The 17,944-nt window shown below is 31.1% G+C and overlaps 1 long non-coding RNA gene across 1 annotated transcript in view; it reads left to right on the top strand.

Annotated features, from left to right (window-relative positions):
• Window positions 1-1,034: 1,034 nt before the first annotated feature.
• The window catches only part of LOC149906375 (uncharacterized), a 260,872-nt gene continuing 243,962 nt past the window's right edge, over window positions 1,035-17,944 (top strand). The window contains exons 1-2 of the long non-coding RNA XR_016456991.1: window positions 1,035-1,799; window positions 1,864-1,979. This is a non-coding gene — a long non-coding RNA (uncharacterized LOC149906375). The remainder of the gene's footprint in view (window positions 1,800-1,863; window positions 1,980-17,944) is intronic.

The following is a 17,944-nucleotide window of genomic DNA, read 5'->3' as shown; positions in this document are numbered from 1 at the left end:
GGATCTAACGAACACTCAAAATGATTAAACAATTTTTGTATATTTTTAATTAATAAATATGGAAACGAACGCACGAAAAAAGAGAGTCAAGCGCTCTCGACCTGAAAAACATTGTCACTCTTTATGGAAATCTGCTAATGAAATGACATGGTGTATAATTTTATTTGTTGTAATGAATAAAAAATGAGTCAACCGCAAGAACTCCGTTTACATAATCAGTCGTAAAATATTTAACGTTTTTATATTTTTCGCTGTAAATAACGCTGGTGGCATTTTAGACGTCTAGGAGAGATCACTAACCGTTTTATCATTTCAAGTGACGTAGTATAAAATATAAATTATTTGATATTTGAACATTTTATTTGCAATAATTTTATTTTAAGAGTTCTATTTTTAGCACTTATAGAAAAGCATCTACCCACATTCGAGGGCTTCTATTTCTCAGAAAAGAAATAGCCATCTTGTAGAGGTCGTAGTTGTCACTAAAGGTCATCTGAGACAACCTTCACCATATGTTTTTACCTCGTAGAAATTCTACAAAACTCTACGTGATTAAAAATACTTAATTGTATGTGTTGGAAAAGGCAAATATTATAATCTGTATTTTGGTTATTGTATAGTCTGTATGGTATCACTGTAAACTGCAATTGTCTTTGCCTTCCTCTCTGTCTCTGTGGTTCGTGGTGCGCACACGGCACAATGTAGTTTGTAATAAAGTATAACAAAAAGAATAAAGATAATTTATAAAGATCCACAAATTGTGTTTAATATACAATTATTTCAACATGGTAGCAGTCCGTGGTTAATAAATTATGAAAAAATATCAACATCACGAGAAGATTATGAAGATACGTAAAAGTACAAGTTACACAAGTAAATTGAATATTAAAGGAAAGGTTGAAAATTGATCAAGATTATTAGAAATATTGAAACAATGGCTAAGCAAGCCCGGATTGAAGATATTACGATACCTATTTTTGATGGTGCAAATTATTCAAGTTGGAAATTGAGGTTAATACTTAATGACCTTGTTGGAGTATAAGGAATGTCACGAGCCCGCCACGACACGTGTTCCGGTAAAAGATGAAAATGTTATGAAGAAAAAAGATTTAAAAGCAAGGACTATTATAATGAGCACAATTTCAGATCGTCAACTAGAATATATTAGTGAATGTAAAACAGCTTACGAAATTATTAGAAAATTTGACAGGATGTACCTAACCCAGTCTACTGCAATGCAAATATTATCCAGAGCAAACATAGAAGAAGTAAAGTTGAATAATTATAATACAGTAGAAGATTTTTTTGTCGCTTTTGAAAAAACAATCAACACTTTTAAAGAAGCCGGAGGAAAGATCGATGAAACAGAAAAGTTGAGATATCTTCTCAAAGCGCTCCCACCAAGTTATAGTTATATTGGAGATTTCCTTGATGTAATACCAGAAGAACAAAGGACTGTTGATTATGTGAGGACTAAAATTAAAGAGAAAAATATTACTTCATGCAATTCAGAAGGTAGAAATAATGTGAGTACATTTAATATTAAAACAAAACTCCAATGTTTTATTTGTGGAAAGACTGGCCATTTCAAGAAGGACTGTTGGCAGAGAAAGAATATAAATCAACAACATAAGGAACCAGGCAGATATCAAATGCATTACAATCATCGAGGACATTTTAGAGCAACCTACAGAGGTCAAAGCCGAGGCAGAGGTCGAGGTCATGCCAGAGATGACACTTCAAACAATTTTTCACCGCAGTCATGGACAACTCAAGTATTAAACCCGGAAGTAAAACAGGTATATTTTGATAACAATAAGAATAAAGAATGTATGTATAATAATGAAATAAATTTTCTTCTAGATAGTGGATGTACGGATCACATAGTAAATAACGATACATATTTTTATAAATGTGAAGATTTAAAAATTCCAGTCAATGTAAAATTACCAGACGGCAAAATATTAAGTGCGACCAAGGTAGGTGATATTCAAATTTGTTTTGAAAACTTTTATAGTAAACAATATGTAGATTTAAAGAATGTTTATTTTGTAAAAGGTATTAATCAAAATTTGTTGAGTTTTGCTAAAATAACTAAGTCTTCCACAATAGTAGCTAAAGGTGATAATGCAAAAATATATAATCAGTCTCGTGAATTAATAACCGTTGCTCATAAAATTAACAATTTATATTATATGAAAGGTTTTGCATTTAACAACTTGAAAAATGATGTGTATACTCATTCTGTAAAATTAACTTATAAAGAGAAATGGCATAGGGCACTTGGACATGTAAATTTTCAATATTTAAATAAACTAGTTAATGATAAATTAGTTGATGGTTTGCCGGATAGGATTGAAAGTGTAGACATGAAATGTTCAAATTGTATACAAAGTAAAATGGCTAATGTTCCTTTTGAAAATAATAGAACTAAAACTAAAGAGATTTTAGAATTGATTCATACTGATTTAAACGGTCCACATAATACAACTGGTTATGGTGGAGAAAAATATTTCTTGACATTTATTGATGATTATAGCAAGTGTACTAGAATATTTTGTATCAAAAGTAAAGCTGAAACTGCTAAATGTTTTATAGAATTTGTAAACTTAGTAGAAAATAAATTTAACAAAAGAATTAAGAAATTACAGTGTGATAATGGGAAAGAATATTTAAATAAGGATATTATTAATTTTATTAAACAGAAAGGTATAGAGTTATTACCATGTCCACCATATGTTCACGAATTGAACGGAGTAGCTGAAAGATATAATAGATCCGCTATGGATATAGGTAGGTGTTTATTGAGGGAAGCTAATATTCACAGAAGATATTGGCCGGAAGTTATTAAAACGGCAGCTTATTTAAAAAATCGAACTATCGCTAATACTTTAGAAAATAAAACTCCTTATGAGATATTTTTTGGAATAAAACCAGATGTAGAACATTTAAAAATTTATGGAAGTAGAGTTTTTGTAAGAGTTCCTGAAGTTTTAAGAAAAAGTAAATGGGATGATAAAGCTAAATTAGGAATATTCGTGGGGTATAATGAAAATAGCTACAGAGTTCTTTTGAATAATAGGATAGTTAATGCTAGGCATGTTCAGGTAGTCGAAGAAAATACTAAATTAATTTGCTTAGAAAAACAACATGATCAAATAGTTAAAGATAATGATTTAGAATCTGATACAACATTGAATGTTTCAAATAAATTATGTAATACTGAATATGAAAATGATACAAACATAGATGAGAATTATAAAAATACTACGGAACACCTTGTAAACAATGATAATCGTGATGACGATGAGAATAACGAATGTGTAGGAGTAGGAAAACTTAAAAGAAAGCGAATTCCAGTTTCTAGATATGGTAATCCAGTTTCACACTTTATATATGTAAATTATACTGATGCAAATGTACCAAATACTTATGAGGAAGCAATGAGCTCAATTGATCATGAACTATGGCAAAGAGCAATGGACTCTGAAATAAATAGCTTAAATAAAAAACAATACTTGGCAAATTGTTGATAGACCCAAAGACAAAAAAGTTATTGATGTTAAGTGGATTTTTAAAAAGAAAAGTAATAATGTTTTCAAAGCAAGATTAGTTGTAAGAGGATTCCAGCAAAATGATTATATTGAAAATGTTTATTCACCAGTAGGAAGAATGCAAACATTAAAAATTTTATTGTCATACAGTTGTAAAAATAGTTTATTTATTGAACAGATGGATGTTGAGACTGCATTTTTAAATGGTTGTGTTAAGTCAGAAGTATATATAAATCAACCGAAAGGTTTTGTAATAGGAGACAATAAAGTTTGTAAATTGCAAAAAGCTCTCTACGGTCTCAAAGAAAGTCCTAGAGTATGGTATGATTGTTTTGATAGGTTTATAAAAGGATTAGATTTTGTAAGAAGTAACTATGATTATTGTTTATATGTAAACAGAGCGAGCAAAGATCCAATATATATATTACTGTTTGTTGATGATCTTTTAATTTGTTGTAAAAGTAAAAATAAAATTGAAGAAGTAAAAATTAGCTTGATGAAAAGGTTTGCAATGAAAGATTTGGGTAAAATTAAAAGTTATATTGGTATAGATATAGATTATAGTAATGATAGAAATATATTGTCTTTAAATCAAACAAAATATATTGAATCTTTGGCTGCAAAATATAATTTAGAAAATTCTAAGTTATATGATACTCCAATGGAAACTAATTTAAGATTAGAACAAGCTAAGGAAATTGATGAAGGTATTCACTACAGAAATTTAATAGGTGAATTATTGTACATTAGTAACGGCACTAGGCCAGATGTAGCGTATAGTATTAATTATTTGAGTAGGTTTCAGAATTGTTACAGTCAAACACACTATAAATATGCAATAAGAGTATTAAAATATTTGTTTAAGACTAAGGATTTAAAGTTAACATACTATGGAAATGTAGACACTGAAATATTAGATTGTATGGTAGATTCTGACTATGCTGGAGATAATGTAGATCGGAAATCAACGTCAGGTTTTGTTATTAGATTGTTTGGAAACTTAATTTTTTGGAAAACACATAAACAAAATGTGGTTACTAAATGTTCAACTTTTGCAGAGTATATTGCTATGTCAGAGGCAGTGTCAGAAGTACTTTTTATTAGAAACTTGTTAAGTGATTCATTTGATTTAGAATTTTGTAAACCGGTAAAATTGTATGAAGATAATTCAGGTGCGATTGCAATAGCTAAATATGGTAATTTTACAAAAAATTCAAAACACATTGAAGTGCAGTATCATTATATAAATGAGAATTATGAAAGAGGAATTATTGATATTGTTAAAATTGATTCAAAATGTAACTTAGCAGACATGTTAACTAAAAGTCTAGATAAGACAAAATTTTTGAAAAACAGATTAGAATTAAGATTAATTTAGTACAGTTTACATCTAAGTTCAAGTTATAATATTGTATAAGTAAAAGTTCAAGTTCAAGTTATAATAGTGTATAAGTAAAAATTAATTAGATTATAAATTGGGTGGAGGTATTATATTGTGTTTTTAAGCATTGTAAGTAAAGGTAATATTGTTAAAGAAAATAAAGATTATAAATTTGAGGAGGCGTGTTGGAAAAGGCAAATATTATAATCTGTATTTTGGTTATTGTATAGTCTGTATGGTATCACTGTAAACTGCAATTGTCTTTGCCTTCCTCTCTGTCTCTGTGGTTCGTGGTGCGCACACGGCACAATGTAGTTTGTAATAAAGTATAACAAAAAGAATAAAGATAATTTATAAAGATCCACAAATTGTGTTTAATATACAATTATTTCAACAGTATGCTTCAAGGTCAACATAAGTTTGAATTTCACTATTTATTTGCTATAGTCAAAATATTGATAAATCGTTCAAAATTTTAAAAGGATAAGCGTTGTAGCTGAAAGTTGAAATTGAAGTCGCGGAAAATTCTCTCTCAGCAAAGTTATGCTAATTTTAGTCGACTATAGTATTACATTAATTTTTGGAATATATATTTTTTTACTGTTCTATTCTCTATCTGTTCTATTCGTAAAACGTTGTGATTGATATCCTCAATTTGATAAATTTACTGGGTAAGTCTATGAATTTTACTTGTAACAACTTTGTTTAGTGATTAAAGTTTATTGATATAAATAAAAAACTTACGCTTGAAAGAGTAATTATTTTCATCATTGCATCTGATACAAAAGACGGAGTCGAAAATCTTTATCTTAGACACCTAATTTAAGTATAATGATTTAATGCTCCTAAAGATAAAGTAAAATTGTTTTTTTTTTTTTATTTAAAGCGCTTCCCATAAATTCGATTACTGCTCTGATATTTGCTCACTTTTGTAGAAAAAACTCTTATTTACGTTCTGAGTACTTAAAACCTGTAACGAGAAGTGTTCTTACCGCCCAAGAGTGTCGGTTAGTTTTTCTTTAAAAGCTCTTGCCAGTTCGACAAACTAGTGAAGAGAATTTTCAACGGCAGTGCAAAGACTGCACTTTTTTATGTAACTGCAATTTATTTTTTATTTAACAAGTACCTAATTATTTCACAAGAGAATAATTAGAAGATAATTCTTATAAAATAAAATAAAATCGATTCACTCTGTGAAAAGCTCTGAAGTGAAGTGTGGTTCTGAAATACAGTCGAATTGAGAAGATTCCTTTTTGGAAGTCAGTTATTTGATTTTAATTAAATACTTATATAATGTAATAAAAAGTAAAATTGTAGGTATGAATTTGATCGTAATTATATTCCTACGGCTACGGGACAACAGTGTTAAGTGATATTCCTTGATCCTTATTTAAATATTAAAAGAGCCCTACATTTCTCCGAACAATAAATCACTTAGCCCGATATTTTAACATGATAAAAGCACATGTACTCATCCGTTAGGGACCAGTAACATCATTTTAATGAGACCTTACGATTCAAGGGTAAGTACCGAAAAATAGGATACCATTTATAATCAAAGTTTTATCTTCTATATTCTATACTATTAATTAATTTAATATTATAAAGCTGAAGTGAGTTTGTTTGTTTGAACGCGCTAATCTCAGGAACTACTGGTTCGATTTGAAAAATTATTTCGGTGTTAGATATCCCATTTATTGAGGAAGGCTATTGGCTATTTTTTCAGCACGCTTAGGCCAACAGGAGCGGAACACTGCGGGTAAAACCGCGGGGCACAACTAGTTAATTTACCGCCATTTTATTATTTCAAAAGCGGTCAATAGTTCTCAATTCTCATTACCGACTATAATAGCGCCCGTAACCACTTCTCTTCTGTCATTAAAACTAATTGGTTGTCATTTATATAGGAGACGCGATTATTCTTTGTGAAAATAGCGTTAGTGCTAAGACAATCCACAATTTTTAATTGCTGTTCTAAGAAATTACAAGCATTTTTCAAATTCAAGATAGCGTTAGCAATTTTATAATGAATTCAATTTGTTTTATAACAAATTACTTAAATATTTTGATTGAAAAATAAGCGTTGTTTTAAAATTGAATTTTAGATAGTTATAGTGTTTGAAACTTTTTTAAAGAAGGCATTTTATACACAACTATCCGATTTACCAATCTCTTGACTACGATAGCCCAGGAGCAACATAAATAACCCTCCATCTTATCCTTCAAACCGATCAAGATTTCAAATTGAATTTGAAGAAAACACACATACAACAAATAGTTGTAATGGAAGATCATCAAATGACATCTCATTTCACCTTCCTTAAACTGCTTTCCATACTATATTTGTTTATTCAATTTCAAAATATATACTACCTACTATAAGCTCTACGCTCTACGAGTAGGTAATAATTAATTTTTCTGGTCCATAAGCCATAACTTTCGTAATCTAAACAAAAACTTTCGTATTTATAATATTAGTATAGAAACAAACAATCACAATTAATGAATTAATTTATGTTTATGTTCCCAACTTGATTTTGTATTCCAAGTTTAAGCCTTAAAGTTTGAGATAAAATAAACATTTATATTCTTATTATTGTAACCGCTCTGTAGCTGAGAGGAAAAACACGTGTAAATGATATTGAAAAGAAAATATCACCGATTTCTTATTATCTTATTTATCAAACTTATCATTATTATTCAGATTAGAATATTATCAAATAGGTATCATCCAAATTGGCTCAGTGGTTGAGGCGTGATTAAGAAACAAACAGATAGAGCTACCGCATCATCATCACTACATAGTATAAAACAAAGTCACTTTCTCTGTCCCTATGTATGCTTAAATCTTTAAAACTACGCAACGGATTTTGATGCGGTTTTTTTTAATAGATAGAGTGATTCAAGAGGAAGGTATATAGGTTAGTATATAATTTATTATGTTTTAGACAAAACGTTCGAAGCCACGGGTGGAAAGCTAGTTTATAATATTAGTTAGGATTTAACCCTCAAATTAATTAACATCAACACTCTAACTTCAAGTGAACAATTTAAAAGAACGGAAAAAAACTATTGAATCATAATATCGGAACCCTGAGATTTGGGCATTACGCCAAATGCTGAATAGAAAGCGGTGCGGTCGCATGTCATTGGATAATTCAAGTAACTTGTCATGCATTTCGTGAATATTGCGCTCAGGTGCACGTACGTGTTCAGTGAATTTCTATTTGGGTTCTAGGAAACTTATCATAGTTTATAGTGGGTTGTGAATACAAATCGCTGTAATGATGGTAATGTTTTTCATGATTTCTACTTTTTTAACTGAAAATCCTGAGATTATAGAGTAGATATTAATTGAAAATCATGAGACTATGCTCATTGAGAATTGCTCTTCCTTATTCTTTTAACAACTGTAGTACTAGAAAAATAGACACTTTTATTTACTCATCGTTCTTTGTTTTATTTATTTATTGTAAAGCTGATCATTTTACAATTCATACAGGAAACATAGTTGGTTTGGTTGATGATTGAATTTAGTCTATATTACTATCTAATCCCATAGATTTACTTATACATTTTCTGATGAATGAGTTAAGCAATTATATTATTGTTTAAAATTTGTATGATACTAAGGGCCGGCGCCCACTGCCGGCACGGCACGGCATGGCACGGCAGAGCATCCCGCGGCGTGCAATGGCATCCCGCGGCATGCTGTGGCATCCTGCTAAAAGCCCCACTAATGCTGCATAAGTTTCAACCTTATTTCAACTAGCTAGCAATCATAATTCCTCGACCCCAAAGCAAGACACGTCATGCCGCCGCATCTTGCGGCGTGCCGCGTCATGCTGCAGCATCCTGCGATACGTCGCGGCATCGTGGCATCGAAATAAAGTAACTTGAATTCTAAACTGATTGAAATAAGATTCAAAATAACTTCATTAGTAATAAAATCCTCTGCCCTGCCATGCCACGCCGTGCCGGCAGTGGGAGCCGGCCCTTAATGAACACAAGCTTAATCTTCTTTATATATAAAAATGAATCGCAAAATGTGTTGGTAAGCGCATAACTCGAGAACGGCTGAACCGATTTCGATAATTCTTTTTTTATTATATTCCTTGAAGTACGAGGATGGTTCTCATGTAGAGAAAATGTAAATATTATGTACCACGGGCGAAGCCGAGGCGGACCGCTAGTCTATAATATAAAAATGAATCCCAAAATGTGTTGGTAAGCGCATAACTTGAGAACGGCTGAACCGATTTGGTTAATTCTTTTTTTATTATATTCCTTGAAGTACGAGGATGGTTCTTACGTAGAGAAAACGTAAATATGTACCACGGGCGAAGCCGGGGCGGACTGCTAGTAAATTCATACAACTGAGTTATTACTTCCTGTTACTTATACCATATCAAAAATATACATTTATTTAAGTCACGTTTTATTGATATTTACACATTTGTTTTATTAAATCTCTAAAATTCTCGAATTATTTATCATTTACTTTTTAATCTACAGCATTATCATTAACACTAAAAACTTTTTGCTTAACTTCATCTTCGCGAGGAAAGTACTACTCTTCCGTAGTCGGGTAAAATAATCATTCGACATTGGAATAGACAGTAATTCCACACTCGAGCGAATGATACTTGAAGTTTACATATCTTGTACAACTTGAATATGTCTAACAAGTTTGGCTCCATAAATTATCAACTATCGAGTGAAACATTTAAAGGCAAACATTGGGAGTAACTACGCTCTGGGGAAGTTCATAATTAAACGTTGAATGTCTGACGATATATTAATCGGGATGCGATTATGTATTGATGATTCGTTTACCTGTGATGTTCAGAAATTGCACAAGCTATCTATGGTGGTCTTAATTAAGTCTGTAGTTGTCTTGCGTGGTTCTTGGATAAGACTTAGGCTACGAATTTAGATCCTTGCGCTTTTTTTATCAAGAATAAAAGACATGAAAGACACATAGGTAATTACTTCTTTAACATAGGTACCTGAATCATTATGCACAAAATGTGGTTTACTTACAAAATCTGAGACCGTATTGGATTATTGTTGACCTATTAACAGTAAATATACATACAGATGGCTAATAACAAAAAGAAACTTATGACTAGACATTTCTTCCAGGCAACTAAATCGTTACGATTTTCAAAGATTTTAAGTAGCTCTTTACATTACTTTAGATATGCAACTATTCACTAAATACATACTGACCCAAAGAATAGTCATGAAGCAAATAAAATAACGTAAGCATAATAAAAATATCCAACATGAATCCATGAATAAGATAAATATATTTATTGAATACAAATTATTCTGCAAAGCAAATGGTTCAGAATATTTTATATTCTCACTACAATCATATTGACAACCAAAAGACCGCAAACTCAAGGGAAAATAAAGAGTACAGACAATTATAATACATTCGTTGAGGTATTTTGCAGTGGTTAGTACTACCATTACTATATAAAAGTACCTAAATATGGACAAAAAGCTATTCTATTAAAAACTATCATACAAAATACCATCAACCCAACATTTATTATAGACACCATTCAATCAACTGCAAAAAAAGTTACGGAAATCCCTTCAAAGGGAAAAGAAATCGATTTGCCTTTTCAATAGCGGTCTCGCTAAATAAAAAAGACGGACAACAAAGTGAATCTTATAAGTGCTCTATTTATATTTCGTTTTGTAGCAACCCTTAAGTAATGCAGAGAAAATAATTAAGAGAGGCTTTTTCCATTAATACTTACAGTATACAAGGACAGAAAGTTTTTTATTTTATTTTATTGAATTCTAGCCATGGAAACTTTTTCATAAAAGAGGGATACCTACGTTGCGATAACCTGAAAGTAATTAAAATAAGTCTGTTAATTTTTTTTTTCTGCGTGTTGTTGTCACCCTGATTTAAAAATCAAATCGAATAAAAAATATCATTATAAAACCAATCCAACCGTACAATTATTAGTGGTGTAATTGGTTTATACAATTTTGGTTTATACAGATCGGGAATATTAGGTCACCCCTGCCACAAAATATATTTACCTAATAAATGAACAGTACCCTATAATAAAATATTTACAATATATAAAGGATCTATGATTATCATCATGTAACATAATACAGCCATAGCCATATACGTTTATCCCATTCATATTATTATTATCTCATAATCCCAGTCATTTAAGTATTGGCAACTAATACATTATGAAGATATAAATAAGTTTGTTATCCTCTTTATAATTACCTTTATTTACTTCAATTTTATTCGAATTAATAATGATATTAATTAATTGATAAGGAACAATTTATGGGGTAGATACAAACATGTCACATTTGGACCCCAAACTAGGACAGCCTGTATTTTGGGGTCCACCTTCCTTAATAATAACAGAACTATAGCATAATTGTCATACCTATACCTACGATATTTCAAAGAACAGTTTCAGAGCCATATGTTTTACACACTATCACCTAGGTAGGTATATTACTTAATAGTGGGTTGTTAGTTGATGCTATCGATCCTCTTACGTATGACATTACTTTCTCCTCTATTTCAATTTATTTCTATCTTTTCCAGCTCTCTGGATACCTTATATTTACTTTCACAGTGACAGCCAGTCATAATACCCTCTTTATTAGCCTGCCAAAACTCTATAACGAACATATCACTGATGAAACACGAAATCAACCTTATCGTGATGGAGTAGAGCTCAGTTTTGTATAAGATTACGAGAGTATCTTCTATTGAAGTGTAAACATTCAGCCTTTATGAAATGATGGTAACATCATTGTCGTGTTATCGTCAGTCTTATTGAGTACAATGTATTTTTACAGTCGAGATGATACTTTTCATACAATGAGTATAATACGTTAATACCGTTGATCCTTCAATGGCTTTGTAAAAATTATAAAAGACTGTTATTTAGTAAATCTTCTTTACAACGTGGAGATTATTATCAAATATATCTGTATTATATTTGTCGCATTTGTGTGTAATAAAGGTAATAAAACCCTACACATTATAAAAATTAAAATAATGAATTGATGAATTAATCTTACTACTAATAATTTGTCCTCAACGTCTTAACATGTAGTACCTAACGACAAAATATTTAGCATAGTATTGCTTACATTTTTGTGAATAATTTAAAAGTTTTACATTATCGATACAGTAGATGATTAGTAACCGAATTGTGACCTTTTCGTATACATTCAATATTTAGGTAACTAGTATTTCAACAAACTACGTGATGTGATTAACTAAAATACTATAGTGGGTCAAAATACTTTCGACATAAATGAAATTCAAACAAAATAGTTTAGATTAGTTGGATCCCGCAGCTTTATTGACGTGATTCCTGGAAAAAGTATTATCCAGTACTATATTATCTATATCTTTACCCGTATCTATAGCTATTTTTTTTAAAGTGTGGAAATCTTGCATAGATACCCACGGCCCCCGGGGAAGGAGCCGTGGGTTATGTCGGATTCTTACCGACTAAAACCCCACTGTGTTCCGCGGGTATTGGTTGGCATTCTTCCGTGACCAACCCGTATCTATACCTACCAAATTTTATATTCGATCAGGGGTTTTAGCGAGATACTGTTACAATTAATCACTATATCAAATACATCGTTACAAAGTTTCGCGTTTATAATAGTAGGAATTGTTAATATTTATAAATCTACCTTATCTTATTCCATTCGGAAAGCTACTTCTTATAAGTAGTAGACAATTTAATAAAACAAAATTAATAATCTCTTCTTAGCTTTACTGATCTGTTGCAGAGTTGTTTAGAGATTAAAAATGTTAACCAAAATCGCATAACATAATCTATAATTTCCAACATCGACACAATTCATCAGTATAATTCGATTCATAAACATTCCAATCAAACTATTGAAATGATAAATATACACGAACATTCTACACACGTATGTTATTAATTAAATAATATGTATGCTCGATAGCAGGCAATTTATCTGTTTGTCCAACTGTTCATACAAGTCGAGATTAATTAGGCTTGAGGCAATATGGGATCCTGTTTATGCCGTGTTGAGGGCGTGATGGCTTCTAGATTGAGCTCATATTTAATGCTCGTCTTTACACTCTGATAATAGTTTGATTGGTAGAGATAATTAATGGTTTTGTCTAATTTAAAACAGATTTGATACATTGAACTGAAGGATAAGTGAAAGTCAAAATTTAATAGCTTATTGCCAGTATAAAAAGAAAAGCATGGCATGATATACCCATCCTACTACTATCTATAAATGCGAAAGTTTGTATGTATGTATGGATGTTTGTTACTCTTTCACGCAAATACTGCTGAACCGATTTTATTTTTTATTTTATTTTTTTTTTATTTGCAACACAAACACATATAACAATAATATAGGTACAATACTTATTACACTTTAAACCTTAATGACTAATTGTTATTGCAATAACATGTGTTGACTACTAGACTATAAATTACAATCGCTTACACATAAATAAAGAGTTATCAATATACTAACTAATAGATAATAGGTAATTTAAAATGGGAAATGGTTTAAAACTACAAGAGACAAATTTCTAATCTATTGAAGGACTTGCGACAGCATAGTAAGGTTGTCAAATAGGCATTTCCGAAATCTAATAGGTTTACTCCCGATAATGTCAAGATCTGGTATTATCTCGCACAACTTATTGTAATTTGTGCAGATTCTGTTTAGAGTGCTATAATATGCTCTTTGGGTGCGGTGGACTGGTAATGTGAAAGTTCGATTATTTCGATTACTTCTAAGTGGTATATGAAAGGAGATTTGGGAAAGAGCTGCAGTGGACAGTTGACCACATATAATTTTATTTAGAAATATTAATTCCAATATTTTTCGACGATCTGACAGTTTTACTTGTTTAAAATAAGATAATCTTTCCTCATAAGTATGAAGCATTTTGTTTAGATGAAACCGATATGAAAGTATTCTCATAAATTTGATTTGAATTTTTTCTATATTTTTTATATGAATCAAATAAAAGGGGATTACAATGAAAGGCACTATAATTCATGACTATGTTGTCATTTCTTCGAGAAAAGATCTAAATTCTGAAAAGACGGCATATTAAAGCTACGTGACGATTGAAAGCGCTTCAGAAAAAGCTGAGAATAAATAATTGTGTCACTCAGAATCTAGGTCTTACGTCTATTTAGTGGAAATCAATTTATCTGTCTGTAATGGAAAATTTATGCCTATATATAGATGAACAAGTAACTAGATGTGAGTTTACCATAAATTAGAATAAGTTGTTGATGGGAAATAAATTATTATTTGTTATTGATTTACCAATAGATACGTAAATAAAAAACACTTTATAATCTCCAGGTTATCCTGGAATAAGTTGTTATTGGGATATAAATTATTATTTGTTATTGATTTACCAATAGATACGTAAATAAAAAACACTTTATAATCTCCAGGTTATCCTGGAATAAGTTGTTATTGGGATATAAATTATTATTTGTTATTGATTTATCAATAAAGACGTAAATAATAGTAAATACTTTATAGGCGCCTTGAGCGAATTTTGTTATTTCAATTTATGAATATACCCTCTTAAAACATCGATATTGATTGGTGACAATAAACTTTATTGGATATAAGATAAAGATCAACTCAGTCCGAGAATAAACTAAATTCTTTTTTAGACACTGAATGATGGCGTAACGATGCACCAGGACTATTTTTCGATTAAAAAAGAGCGTGTGTGCCGAGCTCACGTGTCAGAAGTGAAACTCCTGTGTTAAGATTCAAAGATACCAAAATCATCGCCTTGAAATTTTACTCTCTCTATATTTTGAGATGAAAATTTCCAAAATAGAATATTATCTATATAACAGGCAATAAAAAAAATTAATCATAGTCATATAGACGAAAGCTTATTTCATAAATTCCTAAAAAGTTTAGATTTTTTTAAATGTCGGTGGTTGAACACGCGGCGTAGGTGTTAAAACGAAGCTGGTTAAACATAAAACACCATTCACTATGCCATTATCATACAATATTATTATTTTTATTAAAATCTATCACATTCACGATCGAGGAAACGTTGTGACGTCGTAAACACATATTGCGATAGGCAATCTTCAAATCTTTTTTCCCCTAAAAATATTTTTGTATTATGTTTTTCCAGGAGTTCTCAATAGAAGTACCTCTTACGACAATGGGTTGTTTTTTAATCTGTACAGTCTTTTGCTTACATTGCATTCATTTAGAATCTGAATAAATTCAAATTATTAAAGAAAAAGAGTGTATTATTTTGATTTCTTTTTCATGAAGAGTATCCTTAAAGTTTGTATTGGTCACCAAACAACTGTAATAAAAGATAATAGGCATATTATAGACTTATTTCTTGTAATTATAATATGAGACACAGATTTGTAATATTATTTAATACATTTTTTTTAATGTCCCCAACTCAAGCTCTCGCGGAAGTTGTAGAATGTTTCAATTTCCGCAAGCAATATACATTAATATACACTGTATAAAAAATTCAATAATCCATACTAATATTGTAAATGCGAAAGTAACTCTGTCTGTCTGTCCCCTGTGTCAAAAGGAGAAAGGAAGGAGAAAGGACATAGGCTACCTTTTATTGCGAAATGTGTACCACGGGCTAAGCCGGGGCGGACCGCTAGTATATGATAAATGTACAAAACAACAGACACAACAACATTTTTAAATAATTTAGGGACGATTTTTCAATCCTTGGTTAAAACTTATCCGTCCAATAAAGTATTAAAATGTCACCTGTAAACTGTCAAATACGGGAAATTAGAATATATTTTTGAAATGGTAGTTTAATACGTTATTCGACGAATAAGTTTTAACCAAGGATGGTCCGGGAGCCAGCAGCAGATTTTATGACCAAGTTCCTCTCAAGCGGTAATTAGTAAAATGTATCAAGGTATAGTATTATGAAGCCTCGTGAACGTCAGCTGGAGCTCGGTTGGGGGGAACAGCGGTTGTAGCCTCCCGTATCAGCTGACGGTTTTTCCACCAAGATACAGCCAGCTGACATATATATTTATCCACAGTTACATATAAGCTATCATCAGGTAAATTTTTGTTTGAGAGGAAATAACGGAAAATAAATTTTTCTTTAAATTTAACTTTCATGTTCGAGACACCAGCTGACGTATAATACACCATGTTGTAACCAGCTGACTATTTTTTTTCGTTGAGATATTGGGTTAGCTACAATTTGACAAATTTTTAGCTGAGAGGAAATGAATGAATGAATGTATTTTTTTTCCTATGTGCGTGGGAGGCACCCCCCCAACCGAGCGCCAGCTGACGTTCACGAGGCTTTATAATAAATATACTCTCATGCGTCTGACGAATTATCTCTTGAGAGGAAATAGTTAACCAAATTTGCACCTGGCTCCCTAACCATAAAAATCAGTCCTTAAAACGTGATAGAAAAAATATTATACGAGCAACGTCACAAGCCATTACTAGTTGCAATTAACAGGCACATCTCACACCAGTATATCCTAATGGGAGTTAGATATCGGATCGCCAAAAGCGATCACGTTTCAAATTGCTCATATCAAGAAGCAGTAAACAGATATGCCTTTATCACGTCTCTGCGATTTCAAAGATATCATGTTCAGACCGAGAAATGAGTTCTACACAAATGAATAAGGAAATTATACTGTAATGCGCTTTTGTTCCCACTGCAGGGACTTGGATCTCCTAGGAGACATAACAAGAACAAAGAAATCATGGAGAACATTGTAGAATGTTGTAAATTAACAATTATTTTCGGAAGGCTAGTAAATCACTCCGTAACAGACATAACAGACATCTACTTTAGTTCTAAGATAAATAAGTAGTTTGTAATTAAATATTTCTTAAATATGCATTTTAGGCCCTATTAAAACAAAATATACCTCCTCGATTTTCGATTTTGCTCGATTTTATGGATCCCACAAGGAAAGTTAAATTTTCTTACAAACTCAGCAAATGCTCGTCTGAAAAGGTTTTATCAATTGCTATAAATAACATGATGTATGGTAAGTTGTTTCGATGCTTTGTCGTGATTCAATGATCATGCAATTAAATTAAAAAAGGCTGGTAAAACTGGATGAGTATTTAATGTTAAGAGCGTCTCAAACCATTGTTATTAATATTTTCTTAAATGTAGCAAAAGCTTTGTCAAAGATTAATTAAATCAATTCTCAATTCATAATCAAGCATTAAATTTTTTTATTACTTTATGAAATAGAAAACTTTACGATCAAAGTATAGGTACCTACATCCAAACAAAACCATATACTAACTAATTAAAAAAACTTAGTTTAAGTGTTTTGTAAACAAATGTTCAAATTTAACCCGGATTTTTGAACGAGCCTATTCATTCATTGATGTGTAATATCTGTTAGTGATTTGGCTCGCAGGCACAAAGTGTTATGTTGATTGTAAATTGTAATCACTTAACAAATAAATAGATACACAATATTGACGTTATTTTACGAAGCGTATAATTATAATACTATCCTACTCCTACTTCACTACATAGTATAAAACGAAGCCGCTTTCTCTGTCCCTATGTAGGGACATAGGGATATCAAATATGTTTGTTGCTCTTTCACGCAAATACTACTGAACCGATTACAATGAAATTTAGCACACATATAGAAGGTTACTTGGGTTAATACATGGAATAAGTTTTATCCCGGAATTCCCACGGGAACGAGAACTATGCGGTTTTTCTTTGAAAACGCGGGCGAAGCCTCGAGCGGAAAGCTAGTCAGTCATTATTTGTGCACCTCATTACCTTCAATAACGATCAATGTAAATTATCAAAATGTAGTCGTAGACTGGGGTAGAAGCCTTTAAAAATAATGAAAAGATAAAAAAAATCGCAGTCGGATGAAACCCATTAGAAAAGGAGGGGAATATGATGAAAATAAAAGGAAAAATAAATTACGGTCAA

The sequence above is a fragment of the Colias eurytheme genome, chromosome 8 (genome assembly GCF_061535395.1).
Source record: "Colias eurytheme isolate Ceu_HAF_F1 chromosome 8, ilColEury1 Martin Lab GWU primary, whole genome shotgun sequence".
Taxonomy (NCBI): Eukaryota; Metazoa; Arthropoda; class Insecta; order Lepidoptera; family Pieridae; genus Colias; species Colias eurytheme.
The sequence above is the reverse complement of the archived record's forward strand: the minus strand, read 5'-3'. Positions and strand labels throughout refer to the sequence as shown.